This window comes from Prinia subflava, chromosome 3 (assembly GCF_021018805.1).
Source record: "Prinia subflava isolate CZ2003 ecotype Zambia chromosome 3, Cam_Psub_1.2, whole genome shotgun sequence".
NCBI lineage: Eukaryota > Metazoa > Chordata > Aves > Passeriformes > Cisticolidae > Prinia > Prinia subflava.
The window spans coordinates 43,303,561-43,309,900 of record NC_086249.1 but is presented as its reverse complement, the minus strand read 5'-3'; positions in this window follow the sequence as shown (position 1 = coordinate 43,309,900).

Below are 6,340 nucleotides of genomic sequence, written 5' to 3'. Positions count from 1 at the left end.
GCAAACTCGTGGATAAATGTGACTGAAAAGACTGGCTCTGGGGTAGCTCTTGATATTCCTACAGTTATGAGGAAAAAACGGCTTGGGATGAAGACAGGAACATGACACCTGATGTATATTAACACCTTCAGAGCCCAAAGTAACATCACTGCAGCTGGAAGACAGTAGTGACAGATCAAAACTCTTCTAAGACCAGTTTCTTGTTGATTGTTTCTTCTTAAAGGGGAAAGGTAAGAAATGAGGCAGACTGCTTCAGGCTCCAAAGCAGGTAAAGAGACCTGAGGATTTCACAGCAAGAGTTTGACTGCCTACCTGTGCTCTATAATACAGGACAGTCTGGACCCAGCTCAAAGCCAAAGAGATTATTTGCAGTGAATCCAGGTGCTCTGTGCACTTGCATTATTTTTATACTTTCCTATCACATCCCACCTTCCATGAACACCCTGCTCAGTGGAAGAGGCTGCAGACCAGGCTCCTTTGCAGCCACTGCAGGTGTGGAGGTATCTACCACAGGCCTGCAGGCCCTTGATGTTTGAGCTAGTATACATCTCTGCAGGAATGTGGACTGCCAGGCCTTTTAAAGCATAGTATATGAGATCTGAAACAAATATTTATTGGTTTTAATCTAACAATAAAGGGTTTCATCAAAAGTAAGATAAATTTAAAAGACCAGGATGACATGAGCCACCATAGTTTCAACCTATGAAATAACCGAAACCGGCATTTGCGCATGAAAAGTCTGTGGTTGGTAGGCGAGGAGTAACCACAGAAATCTGTGTACAAAGAAGCAGCAATGGTGGCAGACCATGAAACATGCTAGATCTGAATATTTTGATAATGTTCAAAGAGCAAATACATAATTCAGTTTAACTAATGAGTCTGTATGCAGCCCATGAGTATCTAATGGGTTGACACAACAAATGTAATTAGTTTGTAAGTTCCTGAGGGCAAGCACAGGTTCCAGCAATCCCATGTCAGGAAGAGCTGTACCAAAGGGAATTAATCACAAGACCAGAGGGAGTATGTGGATTACACGATCTTCTACCTACTTCAGGTCAGAGAACTTCTCTGACCTAATTCACTCCCATTTGAACTGGAACATCCCTTTGAGAAAAAGACTTTTTGTTGTAAAACCTTTAGTGCAGAAGAACCAGCCACAAACCTTAGCATGTTCTTCCACTTTTTAATTACTCACATTGTTAACTTTTTTTCCCCCTAAGTCTGAATCTTCCAAGTCTCATCCTGCAGCCTTTTAATTTCACGATGCCTTACTCTGAGAAGAGGAGGAGCCCTCTGCTGCCAAATGCCTTTTTCCCTGCTAAAGGCTAGGTCCAAACACAGAAACTGTGTGCTTGCTCCTGGCTGGGAATCCAAACCTCCATTATCTGCTTTGGCTGTGGGTGTGTGTGCAGGAAACCCAGCAGGGACATGGAGCAAGGGGCTGCTTGGAGCTTTTTCTAGGCAGGGCTGAGGAACATGGCACAAGCACATCACACTCGTGAGTCGGATCCTTGGCTGGCATGGAGAGGAAAGGCAGGAACAAGTTCTGCTCCTGGAGAGATTTCATTCAGGGCAGTTTAATGTAGAACAAGTACATAGAGGTGAGAAGAGCTGTGGGTGGTGTATGACAGGGTATGGTGGAGGTGGTCTCACTGGGCGTGTTGAGGAGGCTCCAGGAACTGCAATGCTCTGCCTAGATTTGGGATCCTGGTCTGCCCTAGGCAGGGACAAGCAGCAGAAATTTGTGGCCAGGACAGGATCAGAACTGCAGGTTCTGAAGGGACCTCTGCAGCCCAACAGAGAGGTGCCAAATCCAATTTACTGCCTCAAAGATTAGGCAATTGCTGAACAAATACCTCCCTAGACCTAAATGGTGATGGTGTAAGTCTGCTTACACCCCTTCTGGGGCACCTTGTCCTTTTTCCAGATCCAGCCCTGTCTGACTGTGATTAAGTCATTCACATTAACAGCCACATAAAGAACTCAGGCAATATTTCCAAAATCTTTCCTGTTTGTGGATCCAAGCATCTCACTCCTTTTGTCACAGAGCTACATACCACAACCATCTGTCACTGGCTAATCCCTGCAGTTGTTCCAGGAGTTTTAAGTGTTACCTGACCTCCTCTGCCACTGATGCTCCAAGTCTGACCTGCATGGTGTTACCTGCTGCAGTCAGGATGACTGTGATTCACAGCACCTGAGAAGTCAGTCCAGAAATGTCTGCCAGCTTTTCGACAGGTGCACACACAGCCCATGCAGGTTGCAGGCGCCTTGCTGGGAGTTAGAGGGACTGCAAGCAGACCTTGAATGTTTTTAACACATCCTGTATGGTCTTTCAGGTACCAAACATTATCCTGAGGTCTTATGTTCTGAGCCTGACAGTGGATGTAAGTTACAATTTACTCAGTGCCAGGCAGTCGTTCTTATTTTAACTGACCGTAGGAACCTCTGTGTCAGCTACAGACTTCGTCACTCAGGATTTTATCCAGGCCACGGTTTAAAACAAAACAACATTACATTAAACAGTGTAAGACAACACCCAATCCCTGCAGAATCTCTCAGGAAAAGAATTGCTTAAGGATGGTTTCTCCTTTAGTTATTTAAAGTCTAGTGTGCTGCACTTACATCAATGTGAAATGGATTGATTGAACCTTTTTAATCAAAGTTATTATCTAGCTAGTCAGTTGCTTACAGAAGCAACAAAATAATTTTATTTTAGCAGTAAAACTTGCAATCTTGTTTTAGGAAATGTATTTGACACAATTATTTTCCCTAATCGCATGTTGATTTACAATTACTAATAACACTATTATTTTTGCTTCTACTATTAAACCTCTTTAATATTTTATTAGTTGAAACCCTCTGTCTAATCTGCTCTCATTTCTCAGGGAGCAGAGCCAAGCTGACAAACTATCACCATCAGGTCATTTGATCTACCTGTTTTTAATATTGGCAGATAATTCTCATTTTACCCACTTATATTCATATTTTGGCTATCTCAAGACTTAATAAAAATGTAATTATTTTTCTTGTCTGTCTTAAAAGAATCTTAAAATATATAGAAGAATAATACCTGCCAATTTTAAAATTTGTCTAGTTCAGAGATTCTGTTTACCACCTTCTCTGTTATTTTTGGAATGCAAAGTATGTCATCACCCCTCTGAGAAATGCATACTTAATCCTGCTCTTTAGCCAGTATGTAACTGGATTATTTACTACATATTTAAGTCTTTTTTGCATGTTTTTGACAATTCAGCTATTTTACACTGACAAAAAATTGTCAAGGATCAGAACTGCATTTTCAGGGGTTATTAAATATCAGTATCATGATTTGACCAGCAAAACATGATGAAAAGTATTTACATGTCTTGAATTTAAAAACCAGAACACTTTTAATGCTTCTTTTTTACTTTTGGCTTTATGAACCTTGGATCTTGTTCCTATACTTTTGTCTACCAGCTGAGAGATAGAAATTTAATTTTATTAGTAAAAAGTGGTGTTTTATTTTAGTCCTGAAGTTAGGGTCTTAAGAAAATAGATCAACCACCAGGAAACTCATAACGATGCATGAAAGCTGGCAAATGTTCTACAATATCACCAATGCTCTAAGATTAGCAACATTGAAAGAAACAGTCAGCAACAATCAGTATCACTGGCAATGCAGCATCTATCTATTTGATGAGAACTCAGAAGAGCTGTTCTTCCTTTTAAAGTGCACCTGTAACATTTAGATGGCCAGCCCTAGAATTCAGCCTGGGTGCCAAACTGGAAGCCCCCCAGCTCCAGCCCCTCCTTTGGCAGGTTTTTGCAGGTTGTTCTGTGAGAAGTCCACTTCAATACCTAAACTACCTTCACACCTCGGTGATTCCAGAGCCCAGGATGGGAGGAAATTGACTTTTGTATTTCTACACTCTTCTCTGATGTGGGCCCTGCCTGCCACTTCTACTGCAGAGGTGCTCCACAGGTGTAAACTCCTGCAGAGAGTAATTCACAGGATCCCCACCCGGTCCATGGGATCAAGCCTGTTCTAAGGAACCTGCACTGCAAGTACATGAAAGAAACACAGTCCCCAGTTGTGGTATAACCGGGATTATTGAAAGTTTACATAGCCTTTATAATATTTTCACCATCAGGTTAGAATAACATGAACCTGGATAGCCAATAGTATAATTATTAATAAGCTTGCTAGCCAATAATAGTTGTGATCAATTCCCTAACAGCAACATCAGACTTTTCTCTCAAAGATAAACCCTTATATAACGGTTCTTTCTACAAACTACTGTGCACCTGCAACTTGTTACATTTTTAAGACTTTGTTACATCTTTCCTGCCTTGACTGAATAATCTTTTTTTCCTAACTATATGCTCTTTGTTCTCTCAATTACAGGTTCCCTTTGTTTTTTTACCCTACATTGCACATGTAATTTTTTTTATATAACTAAGAGAAAATTAATTTAATTTTCTTCTCATCATCAAACTTGGTTTCCATCCTTGTTCAGCTGCTTCTCAAACACTGAGAATAATTATCTGAATACACCAGCCATACTTCACACTGGCCTCATGAAGTTTAACAAAGACAAGTTGTCAGAGTCTATGCAGGGGATGGGTCCTGGTCGATGACAAGCTGAATCTGAGTCGGCAGTGCCCTGGCAGCCAGGAGGGGTGCAAAAGGCACAGCATGGCCAGCCAGGTAAGGGAGGGGATTGTCCTGCTCTGCTCTGAGCTGGATCAGCCTCACCTCGAGTGCTGGGGGCAGTTCTGGGTGCCATAATATAAACAAGACATTGAGCTGTTAGAGATTGTCCAAAGGAGGGCAACGAAGATGGTGAAGGGCCTTGAGGGAAAGCCACATGAGGAGTGGCTGAGGTCACTTGGTCTGTTCATCCTGGAGGAGACTGAGAAGAGACCACAATGCTGTCTACAGGTTCCTTATGAGGGGAAGGGGAGGGGCAGGCACTGATCTCTGTGATGCCAGTGGCAGGATCTGAGGGAATGATCTGAAGGTGTCTGAGAAGGTCTAGGCTGGATGTTGGAAAATGGTTCTTTACCCAGAGGGTGGTTGGGCACTGGAACATCCTCCCCAGGGAAGTGGTCGCAGCACCAATCCTGACAGAGCTCAAGAAATGCGTGAACAACACCCTGAGGATTTTTTGAAGTGTCAGGAGTTGGACAGGAGCTGGACTTTGATGATGCTTGTGGATCCATCTCCAGATATTCTATGATTCTGTGTTTCTATTACTTGCTACCACTGTCTGTACTAGATATTTACGTATTTATACATACATATTTGAAGGGCAAACTTTCTCTTTAGTCTAGTGCTCAGAAATGTTCCCTATTCTCAGCATTCACCTTAAGGATTTTATTTTCTTCGGGCAGGGAGCATCAGGAAAGGCTCCTGCCATCTCTTACCGCATCTCCCCCTGCCAAGCCCCAGCAGCCCTGGGAGCAGCTGCTAAAAGCTCTCTTTGGGCTCCCTCTGGTGTCGACCGCCCTGCAGAAAGCCTCTCCAGCGCAACCCTGGCCTCAGCAGCTGCAGCAGCACTGTTGTACCGTGGGGTGCCCAGGGACTGTTCCTCACTTGGTTGTTGGTAATGAGCTAGGCGTGAAGCCTCTGCAGAGCACAGGGTAATGCATCACATTCTGGAGACTTCGATTCTGCGAAAATCTAAGTGCTCGATGCCATGTGAAAATCCAAGTGCTCACTGCGATGCTGTGCCCTGGATGATGGCAAGAGCTGCCACAGGCTGTGGGGAACTGGCTGGTTTGCAGCCCCCGTCCGACCTGCACTGGCCTTGCCTCGAGTGCAGCCCCTCGAAGCTGTCATGCCATGAGAAAGGCATTGAGAGGCATCAAACCACAGCAGCAGAAAGGTTTACAAATACGGCAAGGCCGCGACTTGGGAGTAGACGGAGGGGCTGGTTGGTGTTTGGTGGGCAGGGGCAGTGTGGCTCCACACAGAACTACAGAATCAATTAGGTTGGAAAAGACTTCAGCGGTCATCGAACCCAGCCTATGTCTGAACATCCCCACGTCAATTAGACAATGGCAATAAGGTGCCACGTCCAGTCTTTCCTTGAACACCTCCAGGGATGGTGAATCCACCAACTCCCTGGGCAGTCTGTTCCAGTGTCTAATTATTCCTTCTGTGAAGAAATTCTTCCGAAAGTCCAGTCTAGACCTGCCAGCTTCAAACTATATCTTCTTATCCTGTCACTATTTACTTGGGAGAAGAGGCGGACCCACGTGGCTCCACCCTCCTTTCAGGCAGTGGTAGACAGTGATGTCTCTCCCTGAGCCTCTCCTCTTCAGGCTGAATAACCGCAGGTGCACTGAGCTGCAC